The sequence below is a fragment of the Sminthopsis crassicaudata genome, chromosome 2 (assembly GCF_048593235.1).
Source record: "Sminthopsis crassicaudata isolate SCR6 chromosome 2, ASM4859323v1, whole genome shotgun sequence".
NCBI lineage: Eukaryota > Metazoa > Chordata > Mammalia > Dasyuromorphia > Dasyuridae > Sminthopsis > Sminthopsis crassicaudata.
Genome location: NC_133618.1, coordinates 365,479,159 through 365,497,617, shown reverse-complemented (window position 1 = coordinate 365,497,617; position 18,459 = coordinate 365,479,159). Strand labels below are relative to the sequence as shown.

Sequence of the window (18,459 nt, the reverse complement as noted above, 5' to 3'; positions counted from 1 at the left end):
CCCTCAAAGCCCATCCTGCCTCCTCCTCTACAGGAGACATTCAATTAGAGGCTGTTTCTCTGCAGACACCCCATAGCCAAGCGAATGAAATGGGCCCTTTCCCCCTCTTCCTATCTTCATCTCTCTCTTCTCCCCCATCCCTACTCTCTGCCCTTCCCTTTATTCCTCCTGGCCTTTATTACTTCCCAATTTTCTCCCTCTCCAGCTCCCTCTGCCTTCTCTCGTTTCCTCCCTAATTCCCAAATAGTCATCTCCCCGCCCTTCCTCTTCCTCCCCCTCCCAGCTCTGCAATTCCAATCCCGGGAACCTTCTCCGGAGAGATTTGGGATGGACTGGGGGCGGGGAGAGAGGAGGAGGGAGGAGGAGAGGCTGAGTGGGGAGAAAGGGCAGGGACGGGGAGAAGGTGGGGGATCGGGAGGAGAGATGGGTTATGTTTTGCTAAATACTTCCAAACCGAGCTCGAGCTTGCAGGTTCCTCCACCTCCGGGCCGTTTCCCCCGAACCTGGCCGAGGCGGAGAGGAGTGGGAGGCAGAGAGGGAGGAGAAAAGTGGAGGGTTTGTCCCCTGCTCCAGAGTTGAACCCTCCTCCTCCTCCGCCTTCCCCCTTCCAAAAAAAAAAAAAAAAAATAGGCGACAAGATTCGCCAGGGAGAAAACAGGCCTTAGCCTGGGAGGGCCGGACCCAGGGAAGATCTCGGGACCACAGCGGCAAAGAGGGAGTGCTCTGTACCCCAAGCTTCACCGATCCCTTCCAAGCCGCTGTGTCCCGCCCCCGGAAAGCCTGGAGCTAAACAGCTATCCCCTCCCTCCACCTTCTCGCCACCCCATCCCCCACGCTGCCTTTTCCTTGTTTCGTGCTGCAGCTGCAGCTGCAGCTGGAGAGACTCAGGTAAGACCTCTAAGAGAACAGGGCGGGCTCAGTCTATGACTTCCTTTGGATTTTGGATTAAAAAAAAAAGACAAGGCACAATTTACAAAACATCCATTTTGCGGGGCTTGGAACTAGAAGAGATTTTAGCGACCATAGGATTTAGAGCTGGGAGGGACGTAGGGGATCTCGTCCAACACTCTCATTTTATCAATGGAAAAACTGAGACACCTCTTATCCTCAGGTTACATTTACCTGGTAAAGATTGTGAAAAGATGATTCAGCCAAGGAGTCCTGAGAACTAAATTCTAACCTCAAGTTGGCCAGACAGTGTGAACATGGCCAGTTTGGGGAAGAGGGGCAGTCTTAATTTCTTCATTTGTAAAATGCGAATAATAAGGTTCAAAAGAAAATGCACTTGGAAAGTTGACCAAAAGTAGCAAATCTGAAAAGACCTTTAGGTTTCATTTAGTCTCTTATAAAAGAGAAAATGAAAACCCAAAGACAAGGCATGGGAAATGTTTCCATGGGCTTTTTCTTTTTCTGTGTGGACTTAAAAGGGTTGGGGTGAGGGAGAAATTGGAAGAGAAAGAGAGACAGAGAGAGATATAAAAGACAGAGAAAGAGAAGGGAGGAAAATAATTATAAGGAAATAGAGTTCAATCAACATAAGGAAAAACTTCCTGACAACCCTAACCTTTTGAAAGTAGAAAGGGCATAGTAATCCCTCTGTCACTTGAGGTCTTTAAATGAAAGATGAATACAAATATTTGTCAAGAACGGCCTAGGCAGGCTTCCTGGTCAGATAGAGATTGGGCCCATCGTCCTGGGAAGCCTCTTCTAATTTTGCAGTTCTGGGAAAGCCTAAATTCACATTTTCCGGTTCTTCTTCCTTTGCATAATTTAGATTAGGCATTTAATCTCCAGATAGAGCAGCTAGACTTTCTTCTTTCCTTCCATATCCTTTTAAGGCTCAGACCTGCCTTGCCTATTTGTCAAAGCTGGAGGGGAGCTCAGAGAGGGAATGGGGTGATTTGCTAAGTATCACACCATAAATTAAGGTCCTTCCTGGGTCCAAGACCCAAATGCCTCATTTCCATCTTCCTTCGATTCTAAGAAGCTAGAATTGTAGCTTAGACAAAGTTTGGGATCAGTTTCCAGTTGGCCATGAAGGTGTGAGGAATCTCTCTGCCTGTGACTGTAATGCTTCAGTGCTTTGGAATGGTCCCTATGAATCATCTTTCAGTTGATAACAGACAGCAGTCAAAGGCAGAAATTGACACTTGAGTTTCCTTTTGGCTTCTCTCTCCTAGTCACTGGAGTTTCCAGTTCCTACACCTAATAAGATAATTACTCTTACTCTAGACTCCCTGAAGGGAGTCAAAGATTAAAGTCATCAAAAAGTTTTCTCCATTCAAAATCAGCTGATAATTAAAGTCTGTATTTTTAGAAATCCATTTCATTTTCTGAGAGGAATATGACTGCCAAAGCAGGTCCCTGGGGCTATTGAATGGTCCAGAAAACTGGGATGAAATTTAATGACTCATTTAGAGAAATAGAAAGTAGACCTGTGTTTTCTAACTAATGGATATTCTAGAGCAAACTTCTCTGAATGACCCACCTTTTCTAAGGAAGCAAAGACTTCTATTTTAGATGAATCTCAATAGGGTAGTATGATATTACCTGGGGAACACAGTTTTAGATGGCTTTGGTTCAAATTGGTTCTGAGGACTCTGTGATCAAAGATAAGACATTTAACTGCTGTGAGTCTCAATTTTCCTATCTGTAAAAATGAAAGAACAGGACTACATTTTTTAGTACTGCATAAAAAAAAAAAATAACTGAAATAGAAATGGTTAAATTTACCTGATTTTAGGTTAAGGTGTGTTAAGATTTCAATCAATAATTTAACACATTTTGTTGTTGTTCAGTCATGTGTGACTCTGTGACCTCATTGAGAGTTTTCTTGGCAAAGCTGGAATGGATTGCCATTTCTTTCTCTAGCTTATTTTATAAGATGAGGAAACTGAGGCAAACATCATTGACTAGTCCAAAGTCACAGATGTAGTAAGTGTCTGAGGTCAGATTTGAATTCAGTTCTTCCTGACCCTGGGCACCTACTTTTGAGCCATCCCATTGAGACCAAAATCATTTCTTAGCCAGAGCTTTTGTGGTAATCAATCACATTTTTGGATTAGGGATAGGGAGAAGAAAGAATGGCAAGAGATGAAAAGAAAAGAGAAGGGATAAAAGGAAATGTAGGTAGAGGATGCAAGAAAGGGACAAAAACAATTTCCTGAAGAAAAAAAGCTGGGAGGTTGAGGAAATTCTGAAATATTCATAAGTAAACTATTTTTTCCCTCAACCTACTGTTTATGTGAACTATTGACATGCAAGGCACCAGTATCTTTTAACATGTGAATTAGCTGAATAATCACATCAGTGAATTTACAACCACAGATTTAGAACTGGAAAAGATTGTACTAATTCATCTAATCCAGTCCCCTCATTTTATAGATCTTTATCCTTAAAAGTAAATGCACACACACACTGGCAGAGGTAGCACTTAAGAGTCAGAAGATCAGAGTTGCTAGTACTTATTTTCGGGCAACAATGGACAAATCACACCATTTCTCTAAATTTGTTTCCTCATTTGTAAAATAGAGATAATATTATTTGCCTTACTTGCCATCCAAGGTCATTGTCAAGGTGAAAAAAGACAATATTTGTAAAATGTTATAGAAATTTCAACTAGAGTCATAATTATAACTCTTATTGCTTTAAAAAAAATCCAGATAACTTAAGCCTCCTCCAAAAAACAAAAAAACAAAAAACTATGCTTATTTCAATTATCTAATTTATGAAGAATATAGCCAGCACTATATTTGGGGGTTGGTAGATCTGGACTACATTACCATCTACTCCACCTGCTAGCCACATGACCTTGGGCTTTAGTGGCCCCCTCTAAACTGGGAAATATAATCCTTGTCCTGCTTCCTTCTCAAAACTGCTATTAGGATCCATAGAGACAATAGATGGGAATGATGTTTTGGAAACTGAGGAATTATTATTATTGTCTTTGCATTCATTAATCGAATGTCTTATGGACTTGTGATATTTTTGTTGTTGTTAACAATCTTCAACACCTCAGGAAATGTTAAAGTCTGATTGGGGCTCAGCAAGTCTGAGACATTTCTTATTCCATTCCCATTTCCTGACTCCTTCACATCTCAGGTGAACAATAAGATTATAAAAAGTGAGAGCATGTTAGAACATGGAGCATTCAAAACCAAGAGAGAACTTTTGTTGTTCAGTCATTTTTCAGTCATGTCCAACTTTTTGTGATCCCATTTGAGTTTTCTTGAAAAAGATACTTCAAATGGTTTGCCATTTCCTTCTCCATTTCATTTTACAGATGAGAAACTGAGACAAATGGGATTAAGTGATTTGCCATACAGCTAGTAAGTGTCTGAGGTCAGATTTGAAGACAGGAAAATGTTTTCCTGAATTCAGGCCTATCATTGTTCAAAAGAGACCTTAGAACAAAAGAATGATAACTACATTTTTATAGCATCTTTAAAATTTACAAAGCACTTAATATATGTTATTTCATTTGAACCTGTCAGTGACTTTGTGAAGCATGTATATTAACTCCATTTTCCAGGTAACGAAGCAGGTTTACCGACTTGCTAACAAGTGTCTGGAAACAGAGATTTTTGAACACAGGCAAGGAACCAACTCTTGCTAACATTAAACATTAGTGTAAATAGAAATAAGCAAATCCTAAAGATCAGGGTTTGAATTATTGTTTAGTTGATTATGTAGACTTAAGAAAATAATGGAGAAAATAGTAATGATGCAGATTAGACTTAAGAGCATCTTCTGGACTTTTATTTCCAGAGAGTTGGTTGTTACATTTAACAACAGACTGCTAGCAAGTTTCCTGCCTCCAGAATTAGTATGTTATCCACAACACCACAGTGCTTCTCACTGTCATAACTGGCAGGACCCTGAGAGCCAATCTAACTCAACCTCATTTTATTGAGGAGAAAACTAAAATCTAGATTGGAGAAAGAATGCCCACAAGTTCCACAGCTCATTCCTTACTGCCATCAAGTAAACTTAGCCAAACTCCATCATCAAAAATCAATTTTGGGGAAACAGTGTTTAAACTGGCTTTGTCCCTTTCTTCCAAAGACAATTTACAGCACACAAATTCATTATATTGCTTTATTTTCCACAAAATAAGAAGTAAACAGACATAAGAGTAGAGTAGAGACAATGTGGTATAAGAGCAGTAGAGTGAGATACATAAGATTGTTAGGATTACTAAGTGAGAACTGAGGTTGTCTGGATAGTTACAAGGTGAGAACTCAGGTTGACTTGGTAGAAGGAGCAAGCCCATTGGCTGGGGTGGTTCTTCCCAGAAGCCCTTGCATTATCCCACGCCCATTCTCTGGGAGAATAAAAGAGAGAGCACTGTGCCTGAAGAGCAGATCGGCCTGGAGAAGGATAAGAGCTGGAGGAGATTCAGAGCCAGGATTCAAGAAAGAAGACTCTGAATTGCATCAGGCTTGACGGGGCTCTCTGCAGGAAGGGAAGTCACTTCTTTGGACAAGAGTTAACAGCAACTGCCTGGAGACAACGGTTCACTACAGGAAGAAGAATCTGTCTTAAAGATTTGAGTAGACACAGCAGATCTCTTCCCAGAGAGCGATCCGGCAGCTTCTAGAGACGACAGCTCGCTACAATAGATTGTAAATTTTATAAACTGGAAGTGAACTCAAGGAGGTATCAGTCTGAACCATCCCTCAACTATCCTCCTCCTAAGGAGTTCCTGGTTTGTAAAGCTTCCCTCTTCCTATGTCTATTCCATTTGGGAGCAATTCCATTTGTTAGAAAGTTTTCCCATTGTCAAATCAAAATTTACCTCTTCATCTCTCTCTATCCCCACCATTATCACCAGCCTTCCACCATTGTTTTTCCTAGTTCTGCCTTATGAGGTCAAACAGATTAATCACTCTAATCTGGTGGCCAAGAAAACCCCAAATGGGATCACAAAGGTTGAACATGACTGAAGGGACTGAACAATAATAACATGACACCCATGAGTCCCCCCTCAAATCATATCACATCTGAGACTTCCTAGTTTCGTGAACTTCTATAATAAGAATAAAAGTCCTGATAACATCTACTTCCCTGGATTTTATGAAAAAAGTACTTTGTATAAATCTAGAAGCATCATGGAACTGAGAACCGAAATTATTGTTGCTGATATTTTCATGTTATTTTCATAATAACTTCATAGCTTCATAGATCACTTTAAAGTTTTATTTGGTCCTCAAAATGTCATTGAAATATAGATACTATCCCCATTGATTTTACATTTAAGGAGCTTGAGGTTCACAAAAGTTTAAATGATTTGCCCAGGTTCACCCAACAGCAGGTGTCTTAAATTGGATTTGAACTCAGGTTCCAGGTCTGCTTAATTCTTAAATCCAACATTATATTTATTCACTATAAATAAAAATTGCCGTGTCATGGTTTAGGACAAATTTACAAATTAGCCAACATTTATTAAGCATTTACTATGTATCAGGCACTGGGCCAGATGCTAGAGATACAAAAACAAAAGTCTGTTTTCAAGAAACTAAGATTCTATCAAGGAAACAATATCTACACAGTGAAGAATATACAAATAAATAAAATTATCTACTTTATTACTATATATGTTTTTCTACTTGATCCAGTAATAAAACTATCCCTGTAGAGTAGACTTTAGACTAAAGTTTGTATCTTGTTCCTGGAATCACTGGAATAAAGAGCCCCTTCCTGAACTCTTAACAAGGCTTCTGGCCTCCCTCCAGGGGGTGTTGGCTCCAGGCTGTCCCTCAAGCTGGCAGGATTCCTTAGAGAATGCTACAGTGAGTAAGCAGTCCTGTGCTTCTAATGATTCCTATCTTCTTTTCTAACAGTTGTGGTTTCCTTTTTGCCTCTTGGATGGAAACTTTCAAGTTGCTTTTGAACTCGGCCAGTGTAGCCAGATGCTCCCTTTTGAGATCCGGTTCCCTACATGGCCTTAGGGGATCTAGTTCTGATGACCTGCTCTGATCGCCACAGCCACAACAGCAGCTGACCAGGACAGGGTTTGACCAGGCTCAACAGGAGGTTGCTTTGCTGACGCTGCTCTTGCTGGGAGAAGCTGGCAGGTCCTCTAATCCAGCAAGGAGATGTTCCTGGAACATCTCATCCAAAGTCACAGGTAGGTCAGAAGTATGGCACACTGGCATGAAGGGGATCTTGTAAAGGGTTCTTATTTTATAAAATGAATAAGAGAAAAGGCAAAAAGAGAAAGACGAGAGACGGAGACAGAGGAAAGGCACAGAGGAGAGAGATACAGTAAAATTCAGACAGATAGAGGAGAGACAGAGAGAGGAGAAAGAGAGAATGAGGAGAGACAAAAGAAGGAGAGACACAAAAGAGAGAGAGAAAAAAAGAGAAATACAGTAAAATAGAATACAAGAATATCATATTAAACGTTAAAAAGCCTGGGTCCAAATTCCAACTCTTTTTTTTTGTTTGTTTGTTTTGTTTTGGTAACTGTAAGCTTAAATAAGTCTTTCCATACCTCCCTAGAGCCTCAAAATTTCTCCTTTGGAAAACAAAGAGTTTAAACTACTGTCTAACAGTGATATTATGTGACTTTGGTTATTAGCAAAGGTTACTAAGCAGGTCACCTAACTTCTAAGGACCTCAATTTTCTTGTCTGTAAAGTGAAGGAGTTGAATAAGATGTTACCTAGGGTCCTCACCAACTGTCAATCTACTATATCAATTATCTACAATAATCTTGTGCCTTGGTTTGAATCATAGCTATGCCCCTTACTCCTCATGGAACACTAGGCTTGTTCCTTCATCTCACTGTGTCCCAGTTTCCTCCTTATAGAATGGGTTCCTTCTCTTTCTGAACCCAATGCACCTATGTAATTTAACATCAGGTTTTAATCTAAGCCATCTGAGATGTGTCCAGGGATGTCTGAAAGAATATGTTTCCATCCATGTGGAGAGCAAAAGGAAAAGAAAATTAACTGAACTTGGCATGAGAGGAACTTAGACTTAAAGAAATGGAGACTGTGAACTCCTTGAGAGCAGGGATGTATACATATATGAGTGCACTCATTTAGAGGTGTCAGAAGATGTGACCTGTGGAGCACCTGACTAGCAACACTCCCAAATGTTCCTGAACCAGATTAAAATGGATTTGGGAAACATTTAACAAAATGAATAAAAATACAATAAAGCATAAATAACACTATATTTCTAAAACAAAGTTAATATGGCATCCACAGGAATTTTTATATTTAGTTTAGTGTCTCCCAATTTTAAATGAGTTGATATCACTGATGTAGCCCAACCTTCTTTCTATTCACTGCTAATTAAAGAGGGATGGTCTTATTCATATCCAGTAATTGTGGGAATTGCAGTTGACAGGAGATGTCCAGCTATATCAGATTAGAGAGGATTAGAAGGCAGATTTGGCACACAAACATTAAAACATGGTGGTACCCTTTGACAATTAAATGTTAATTTCAAAAACGCTTTCTGAAACTCCAACCCTGTTGAGCCTCAGGACTGAACTCTATGACTTACCTCTGGAGGTAGTATGTTGTGTTAGTATGCTAGTCTCAAAGCCAGGAAGCTTGGATTCAAATCTCAGCTCTAAAGCTTACTATCTTTGTATTCTTCAACAAGTAATTTCCCTTTCTTTTCTGGTGCCTATATTCCTCATCTACAAAATAAAAGGACTTAGCTAAAGGACCTTTAGGGTCCATTCTAGCTCTAAATCTTGCAGTCTCATATCTCTTCATTCAATCCCCTCAGCCTCTGCTTTTGAACCTGATACTGACCCTTTTGATTTAGATACCACTTTCTAGCTGTGGGTCTTCAGCTCAGTCATGTATCTCTGGTTTCCAGGTCTGCTTATTGTACAAAGTTTTAGGTCCAAAACTCCTAGACACTGCCTTTGCCCCTCCAAAGTGAGAGTGATTCTCATACACCATAAATCACTCTGAGCTTAAACACATGACAAATAATATTCCTTTCCTGCTAAGGTATGCTTCTCAGCTAATGCCCCATCTCAGCACCTCTGGCAAGGACTACTCATCAAACCTCATCTTGCATACTTCCATTCATAGGGAGCTAGTTGCCAAAGAAGAAAGCTCAGAAATTTTTCTTATTTATGTGTTTAGTTACATCACCATTCTGCTCAGAAATATTCAGTGACTTCCTATTGTCTGCTAAATAAAGTTCAATTTCCTAATCACAATTTGCAGTGCACTTGACCATCTAACACCACAATGAACCTGCATATCTAGCTTTACCACAAGGTCTGTGTGACTTTGAACACGTTATTTGATCTCTCTATGTTTTAATTTCCTTACCTTTAAAATGAGGGGTAGTAGTAGTTGTTGTATTAGTAGTACTAATACTAGTAGTATTAGTTATAGCAGTATTTGTATGGCAACTACACTGTACTAAGCACTTTACAAATATTATCTCATTTGATCCTCAAAATAATCCTTTGAGGTAGGTGCTATTATTATCTCCATTTTACAACTGAAAAAACTGAGGCAAGCAGAAATTAACCAGGATTCCAGGAGGCCAGATTTGAAATTAGGTTTTCCTGATTCCAAACCTAATACTCTGTCTAATTGAACCACTTCTTTTCAAAGGCTCTTCTAGCTCTGGTTCTATTAACCTGTGTTTTTTTCTGATATTATTTCATGTTACTCACCTTCACAAATTCTGTAGTTCAGTTGAACTCTATTTTTCACTTTCCCAGATGTACTTTTTTAAAAATTTATTTTATTTAAAAAAAACAGAATAAGAAAAATAACAAAAAGAATATAAAACAAAAGAGAACATTGTCATTTGCACAACAGAACATCAGGGAGGATTCAAAAATATAACAACAAATTATCAGATCAAGAAAGTATATATATATATATAAAATCAGTAGAAGAAATTATATTCTTGAGTATCCATCTTTTCTTTACTTCCTTGTAAATTGTTCTTTTGTTCTCTGCTGCTCACCATTTTTACTTTATTCTTCCCCCCCCCCTTCCATTCCCCTCACCACTCCAAGCAAAGCTATAGTTAAGAAAGGATATATTTAGGTATACATATGTAGATATATACATACACATACACACATATTTTTCTTATGCCTGCTGATTCTTTACTTTAATTCTGCTCCTAAATTTCCTTGCTATTATTTAACCTCCCCTCATCCATGGATTCCTCTCTTTTCTTCTTTCCACACCCTTTGCTTCCTTGTCCTCCCATCCTTCTCTCCAATATTTCTCTCTCTGTCTCTCTCTGTCTCTCCCTCTCTGTCTCTCTCTCTGTCTCTCTCTGTCTCTCTCTGTCTCTCTCTCTCTCTCTCTCTCTCTCTCTCTCTCTCTCTCTCTCTCTCTCTTTCTCTGCCCTCTGAGGCAATTGGGGGTTAAGTGACTTGCCCAGAGTCACACTAGCAGGAAGTGTTAAGTGACTAAGGCCAGATTTGAACTGAGGCCAGAGTCCTCCTGACTTCAAGACTCCCCTTTATTTCTTTAAAGATTTTGGAGGAGTGTTATATCCTTCATCGTATATATGCAGTGTTGACTATTTAATCCATTCCTGATGTAAGTTTTCAAAACTAAGAGCCCTCCTTCCCTCTCTAATGCCTATGTATCTATTCTTCCTCTGTACCTCACTTGTATGACATAATTCCTATTTTTACCTTAATTCTACCCCAATGTCTCTTTTAAGCTGTCCTATTGTTAATGTCAATCTTAAACCTATGGCATACATTTCCCATGTTTAAAAAAACTCTTTGTCCATGTTGAGTTCCTTGAAACTGATCTTTGATATTAGCTCTTATAGTTAAATTTTCTAGTCCTATACAATTCTAATTGTAGCTCCAGCGTATTTGAATTGTATTTTTCTTGTTTTTTGCAAAATTTTCTCTTTGATCTGAGGGTTTTGAAATTTGGCAATAGGTCTTATGTGTTTTCCACAAAGGATCTCTTTTAAGTGGTGATCAGTGGAATTTTTCTATTTCTACTTTCCCTCATGTTCTATCACACCAAAATTTTTCTTGGATTATGTGTCAAGGTTCCTTTTTTGGCCACAACTTTCAAGTAGCCCAATTATTCTTATATTTTCTTTTCTTGATCTGTTATCTGGATCTGTCATTTTTTCTTATAAGATGTTTCATATTCTGTTCAATTTCTTCATTCTTTATAATCTATTTTGTTATTTCTTGGTCTCTCATAGCTTCACAAGGTTTCCCCTTGCCCAGTTATAATTTTCAAAGAATTATTTTCATCTTTGAGTCACTGTATCTCCTTTTCTAGTTGGCTAACTTTTTTTCATAATCTTCTTGTTTCTCTTGGATGGTTTTATTTATTTTTTTAGTTTTCCCTCAATGTCTCATTTGATTTTTAAATTCTTTTTTGAGTTTTTCTATAAATTATCTCTGGGCAGGGAGCCATTTTAGGTTTCTCTTTGGAACAGAAGTTTTTTTTTTTTTTTTTTACTTCAGTGTCCTCCTCTGAAGATGAAACCTCAATCTCCCTGTTCCCATAAAATGCTTCTGTGTGTGGTGTTCTTTCTTCTTTGCTGGCTCTTTTTTTTTTTTTTTTTTAATAAGAGGTATTAGGGCAAACATCTCTAATCATGAGGTGGGAGAGATGGTGCCTCTAGTTTCACTTAAGCTCCCCAAAATGCCCATAAGTAAGTGCCCATAGTCAGCAGCATCCCTGCCTCACTGCCTCTGCACTCACTGGTGCTAGTTCCTTCTTGACCAGGGCCATGGCTCTGCAGCGCAGCTGGGCCTGCCATTTCTAATTAGCTGAGGTTCCCTTAGTCTTCTTGGACTCCTCTAGCAGTTGAGTTGGTGAAAATTTCTGGGCTTCCTGCTGAGACTCCAGCCACACCCAGGTCACCCAAAGGCTCCCCACTTGGTGTTTTTATGGAAATAGTCTAAAGGTATTTTGCATTTCACTAGGGTTAATCCCAAATCTGGGGTCATTCTTCAGATCTTCTTGAGTTGTACCTGACGAACTCCTGTTCTGTACCACGTCTTGATTTTTTGCCAGTCTATGTTTGCCCTGAAGTGCAAATTTGTTCTATTTGTGGGGGAAATCTGCAGAGCTTGAAATTTAACAACCTATTCAGCTATCTTCCCAGAATCGTCCCCCTCCCCCAATGTACTCTTTTTACTCTCTCTTCTTAATATCTTTGCTCATGCTTTTCCCTGTTCCCAGAATGTCATTCTGATGAATTCTTAACCATCTTTTTAAAGTCACAAACATGTCAACTCTTCTTTGAAGCCTTCTGGGTATCCTTTTTTCATAATAACCTTCTCTCATTGGACTTCATATAAAACTGCCTTTCTCTTATGTTCTTATCCATTGTTGTTGTTGTTGAATTGTTTTTTCAATTGTTATGACTTTTCAAAACCCCATTTGCAGTTTTCTTGGCAAAGATACTGGTATAGTTTTCCATTTCCTTCCTCAAGATCATTTTACAGATGAGGAAACTGAGGCAAGCAGAGTTGGTTAAGTGACTTGCCCAGGGTTACACAGCTAGCAATTATCTGAAAACAGATTTGAACTCAGAAAGATAAGTATTCCTGACATCAGGCTCTATGCTCTATCCACTTAGCCACCTAGCTACTTATTGAATATTATCAGTTATTGCATAACACTGTTACTTGTGTTGATCTTAAACATAAACTTATTTTCTAGAAGTGATTCATCTCTCTTACAAAATCCTCATATATGCCTCTCCTAACCTTAGGACTTTCTGCCTTATCTTTTTAAATAGCATTTTATTTTTCCAAATACATGCAAAGATAGCTTTCAATATTCATTTTTATAAAACTTTGTGTTCCAAATTTTCTCCCTCTCTTCCCCGACCTCCCTCTCCAAGATAGCAAGCAATCTGATCTAGGTTTAAATGTGCAATTCTTCTAAACATATTTCCATATTCAACATGTTGAACAAGAAAGATCAGATCAAAAGGGGAAAAACATAAGGGGGAAAAACAAGCAAGCCAACAAACAACAACACAATGGCTCTCTTCATCACAAGTTTATTGGAATTGTCTTGAGTCACCTCATTCTTGAAAAGATTCAAGTCCACCACAATTAATCATCATATAATATTGTTGTTACTATATACAATGTTCTCTTGGTTCTGCTCATTTCACTTAGCATCAGTTCATGGAAGTCTTTCCAGGCTTTTTGAAATCAGTCTACTCATCATTTTCTATAGAACAATAATACTCCATACTATTCATATACCATAACTTATTCAGCCATTCCCCAACTAATGGGCATCCACTCAATTTCCAATGCCTTGCCACTACAAAGAGCTACCTTGTCTTTTAGCTATTTATGCAAATGCCATAGCCTCACAGATTCACCAGACATTAGTGCTGGGAGAAACCGTAGAAATTCTATCATGGGACAGTGATAATACAATGAATAGGAATATTAGGCTGAAAGTCAGAAAACCTTGTTTTAAATGTTGATGTTAATCCACTATATAATTGAAAGGTACTGTGATATGTTAAGATAGTAGGGAAGATTTGGGAGAAAAACAAGTTGTTCATCCTTCATTTTCAAAGAGGATTAATGACATCAGAGGCGATGTCTTGGGCATGAATTGAATTTATGGCACTGAATTGTACCAAGTCATCAGTTACACTTTCCCTTTATGAATTGTTGAAGTCCAGTAGTAGGCCAAAGTAAAGACAACTGGCAATGGCCCAGGATGCAGTGGATGATCTTGGGAGCTTTGATGTCTGAGCAAGTGTTAAGCATGCCATAGTATCTGCTTTAGCTATATTTATAACTATTGGAACAAATTATTTTCATACACCTATTCCTCTGAAGAAGTCATGCAATAGGTATTCCCCTGACTTACTGAATGGTTTGAGACATATTGTTTATCCTCAATCTGATGCAGTCCATCTACCAAGAAGGTTTATTCCAGATGTGGTTTTTGGACCTCCTTCAGCTTCTTAGAGCCCCCAGTGAGAGTTGGATGAAAGTGGATACCAAAAGTGCATGAGCAGCCCTGAAAAAAGGGACTTCTTTTTTTTTTTTTAATTTTAATAGTTTTTATTTATCAGATATATGCATGAATAATTATACAACATTGACAATTGCCAAATTGTTCTAATTTTTGTTCTAATTTTTCCCCTCCTTCCCCCGCCCCGCCCCCAGATGGCAGATTGACCAATACAGAAATAAAGGGACTTCTCACCTCAAATGTGCTAATCCTCCCTTTCACATATTGAGTGACTATTTTATAAAGGGCTCCATGCTAGGGTGAAAGTCTTACTAGCTTCACTTAATATTGCACTATCTTAGTTAGCCTCTGCCTATGAATTGGTTTTCCCAGGTTCTCAATCCTAACAGATGAGATTTGTTCATTTTGTAGCTTGAAGACAGAATTATGACCAAGAGAAATAAGAATGACAAATTCCAAAGAACTTAGAATGCCTTGAGATGTAGTGAACTCCACAGAAGGTATCCAAACTAGACCAGCCCTTTCCAGAAGAAACTACAGAACAGAAGTTTTTCACCTTTTTTGTTTATGAACCTTTTAGTATTCATAGTGAAACCTATGGAGTCCCAAACCATGATATAATTGAAGAAAATGCCAAATGTAATTTTCCCATACAAATTCATGGTCCTCATGCCTAGGAACCCCTACTAAAAAAGGATGCAAGCACTAGGAGGATGGTTGAGCCAGATGACCTCTAAAGTTCTCTTTACCTTGAGGAATTCAGCCAGCTCCATTCCTTAAGTACTGTATGTAGACTAGTATTCTGGGCCTCACAGGAAAAAACAAAATTCAGATGAGCCACAGCCTCTACCCTTCTAAAACTCAATCTCTAAGGAATAACACAGAATTTTATCCACACTGGGGCATTTATGTTCATACAGCCCATAGTATTGTAATTAGTAGGGATTAGAGGTTATTAACTCACCATTTTTGAAGATGGAGAAACTCCATAAAAGAGAAAGTATTTACTTACAATCATAAATAATTGACAGATCCTGGATTTAAATATAATTCTCCTGATTTCAAGTCCAAGATTCTTTCTAAACAAAAACTTCCATTTGATAAATATTAAATATTTACATTATGTCAGATATGACTTAAGACTAGAAGAGGTAGTGGGCTAGTCACCTAGTAAAATAGGAATAAATGAATAGCCTGAAGATTGTATGATATAGGACAGGTTGTGATGAGATTGAGAAGAGATCCAGACCAACCCGACCAGGACATTTTCAGGAAGAACAATTCCTTTTTCAGGTGGGAGGCACAAGAAAGGTTTCATGAGGACATAACTCCTGAGCTGGAAATGATATAAAGGAAAGGATTTCTATTACTGGAAATAAAAGGGTATTCTGAGAGTAGGAAGCATCAGATCAAGTGAGAATTGAATGAACTCCAGAAATATATAGAATCTAGAGAAAGCTATTAACAATTGAGAGCTGTCCCGGGTGAAATGAGCTTCCTAGGGAAACAGTAAGTTTCCTATTTATTGGAAGCAAGTAAGTAGGTGGCACTACAGCAGATAGATGACTGAGCCTGGAAGATGTCCTCCTGAATTCAAATTACACTTACTGTGTGATCCTGGGCAAGTTACTAAAATCTATTTGCCTCAGTTCCTCATCTGTAAAATGAGCCAAAGAAGGAAATGACTAACCACTCTAGTATCTCTGCCCCCCCAAAAAACAAACAAACAAACAAACAAAAACAAATGGGGACATAACTGAAAAATAAATGAAGAAAAAAAAGATCCCTATCGCTGGAAGTTTTTAAGTAAAGAAGCATGATAACATGTTACAGGTGGCTTAGGAGAGCTTCCTGCTTTGGGATTCTGTGAAAGACATAACTCCATCCTACCCAATGTTTGAAGCACAGCTGGAATCCCCCAAACTCATTTTATTGGTTTGCTGGTTGTTCCTTGTACAAGATTTTAGCACAAAGTCCTGATTCAAGCATTCTTCTCATAAATTAACTCTAGAAGAAATAAAATCTATACTTGTGGCCTTCGCTTCCTCTCCTCTCACTTTTTAATCCCTTATAGTCTATCCTATCTCATCACTTAACTGATCCTGCTCTAAGTTTATTCTTAATTGACAAATCTGAAGGACTCTTTTTAGTCATCCTTCTTTCCCTTTCTACAGCTTTTGACATTAATGGCCATAGTATCCTTCCAGACACTCCTTGCTGTACTCTCCTAATTCTCTTAATGTCTGACTCCTCTTTGTTATGTTATATTTGTTTGCCAATTTAATATTAATAATAAAGCATAGATTTGACTACATCACTCCATCACTACCCTGCTCAAGGAGTTCCAATTCAAGGCTTCTTCACCTGGGATTTATGACCATGTTTTGTTTATTTTTCTTAACATTTAAATGCAATCACTATTCCCATTTTACAGATGATAAAACTGAAGCAGACTAGTGTCTGAGACTGGATTTGAATTCAGGTCTTCATGACTTCAAGTCTTTTGGCTTTATTTACTGTACCACCTAGCTGCCTCAGTGGTTCAGTGGAAAGAGTGCTAAACTTGAAGTTAAGAGATCTAAATTTGACTCCCACTACCTATACCATTTATATTCTCCATATGTGCTTGTGGACATTTAAGCTTCCCAAGCCCTAGTTTTCTCTTCTGTGACTTATCAGATGTGTCCAATATACCTACATGCAACTTACAACACTCCCAAATATAGCCTGAAATGGAATAAAATGCAATTGAAAAATATTTAACCAGATAAATAAAAAATATAATAAAACATAAATATCATTACATTTTTAAAAATTCAATTTGTAATCCTTTAGAATGCTTATGTGCAAATTAGAGACTTTTTAATGAGTTTGAAACTATTCCTCTAAGGTCTTTATAAGAGCTCACTTCAGGTATTTGAAGGACTGTTACATGGAAGACAGAATGGACTTCTCCTTGTCTGCATGAGGCAGAGAACAATGGGAAGAGGGTAACATGATATTCTGAAAAGTCATACAATCCACCAGCTTTTTCATTAAATGAGAGAGAATACAGAATGGAGTCAGGACCTGAGTTCAAATTCTACCTCTGCTCCTTACAAACCCTGGAGCCAATCACTTAAGCTCACCAGACCTTAATTCATCATCAATCAAATGAAGGCCTTTGGACTAGATGATCTCTATGGATTCTTCTGGATCTAAAACTATGATTCTGAATTCTAGAGAGATAGACTTTGGTTTAATATTTTTAAAAAGAAATTTAAAGGAAACCTCTCTCCCAGTCCACTGGTATATCATAGTGGAAAGAACCTTTTATCTAGACTCAGGACGCCTACCTTCAAATTTGATCCTGATTTTTACTCTCTGGTTTGATCTTGAATAAGAGTTTTCTTGTATGTAAAACCAAGGATGATTATTCTTGCTCATTTCTGCTTGATGGAAATGTTGTGACCAATGTACTTTTATAAGCCTAGAAGACAGAATAATGGGATAGCAAGAGCTCTGAATTCGGAGTGAAAGGTCCTGGGTTCAAAATTCAGATCTGTCACTTATTGGTTTTGTGACAAAGGTAAGTCATTTGGCCCGTCAGAGTTTCAGTTTGCTCATTTGAAAAATAAAAGGTTGGACTAGATCTTTACGGTCTCTTTTGTTCAGTCAGTTCAGTCATGTTGTTGTGACCCCATTTGAGGTTTTCAGGCTAGAGATACTAAAGTGATTTGTCACTTCCTTCTTCCTCCCAGCTCTAAATTTAATTGAAGAAGAATTTACTAAAAATGTCTATCCTGTACCTGACACTGTGCTAAGTCATGGGCATACAGAGACAAAAATAAAACTGCCTCTGCCCCTGAGGAGCTTACATTTTTACTGATTGACCATTGAATATACACTTCTATAAAATAGACACATTAAACAAAACATCCAGTGAACTCACAGTTCTACAAAACCTTAAAACTTACAAAGTGTAAATGTATATGAGTATGTCTCTCTGCAAGTGTGAGCATTTGTGTGATTATGAGAGTATATATGAATATGCATGTCTCCGTGAGACAGTACTAAGAGGCTTATGGATATAAGATTATGTCTATGCAGCTACATAAGTTTGTATACCTGTGCTCAACTGTCTCCCTGTCACTGTGAGTGGCAACCTCAGGCAGAAGTTAAAGGGGAAAAAGTTTGACTTTGGAGTCTTGTTTTTTCACTGTCAGGGCAATGAAGTGGTGGCTTCTTCATCACTTATGCATCAGCCACCTGCTGTTCTCAGGTTCACCACTGCCACCTCCAGTTACACAGGGGCCCCCGGCTTAATTTGGATGGTCCAAGAAAGACCCAGATCTCTTGTTATTAATTCACCTGCAGGAGGGGGAGCTCAGGCACACATGATGGGCAAGCCTTTGTGAAGTATGGAGAGCTGAGATAAACCACATTCCCCATTGGTCCTGATGGCTGGCTCCAGCTATAACCCTATTTGCAATAAAACCAGATTCAGTGATATGAGAAAATTGCTTGGTTTC

General features: G+C 38.4%; 1 protein-coding gene across 5 annotated transcripts in view; it reads left to right on the top strand.

Moving 5' to 3' along the window:
* The first annotated feature begins 420 nt into the window (after positions 1-420).
* Positions 421-18,459, top strand: part of C2H14orf180 (chromosome 2 C14orf180 homolog) — an 80,091-nt gene continuing 62,052 nt past the window's right edge. For 3 of the 5 annotated variants that reach the window (XR_012486583.1, XR_012486584.1, XM_074291050.1), the window contains exons 1-2: positions 421-888; positions 6,843-7,129. The gene's annotated coding sequence lies outside the window, so the exon portion shown is untranslated. The remainder of the gene's footprint in view (positions 889-6,842; positions 7,130-18,459) is intronic. The other 2 variants (XM_074291053.1, XM_074291052.1) reach the window with 2 other exon arrangements.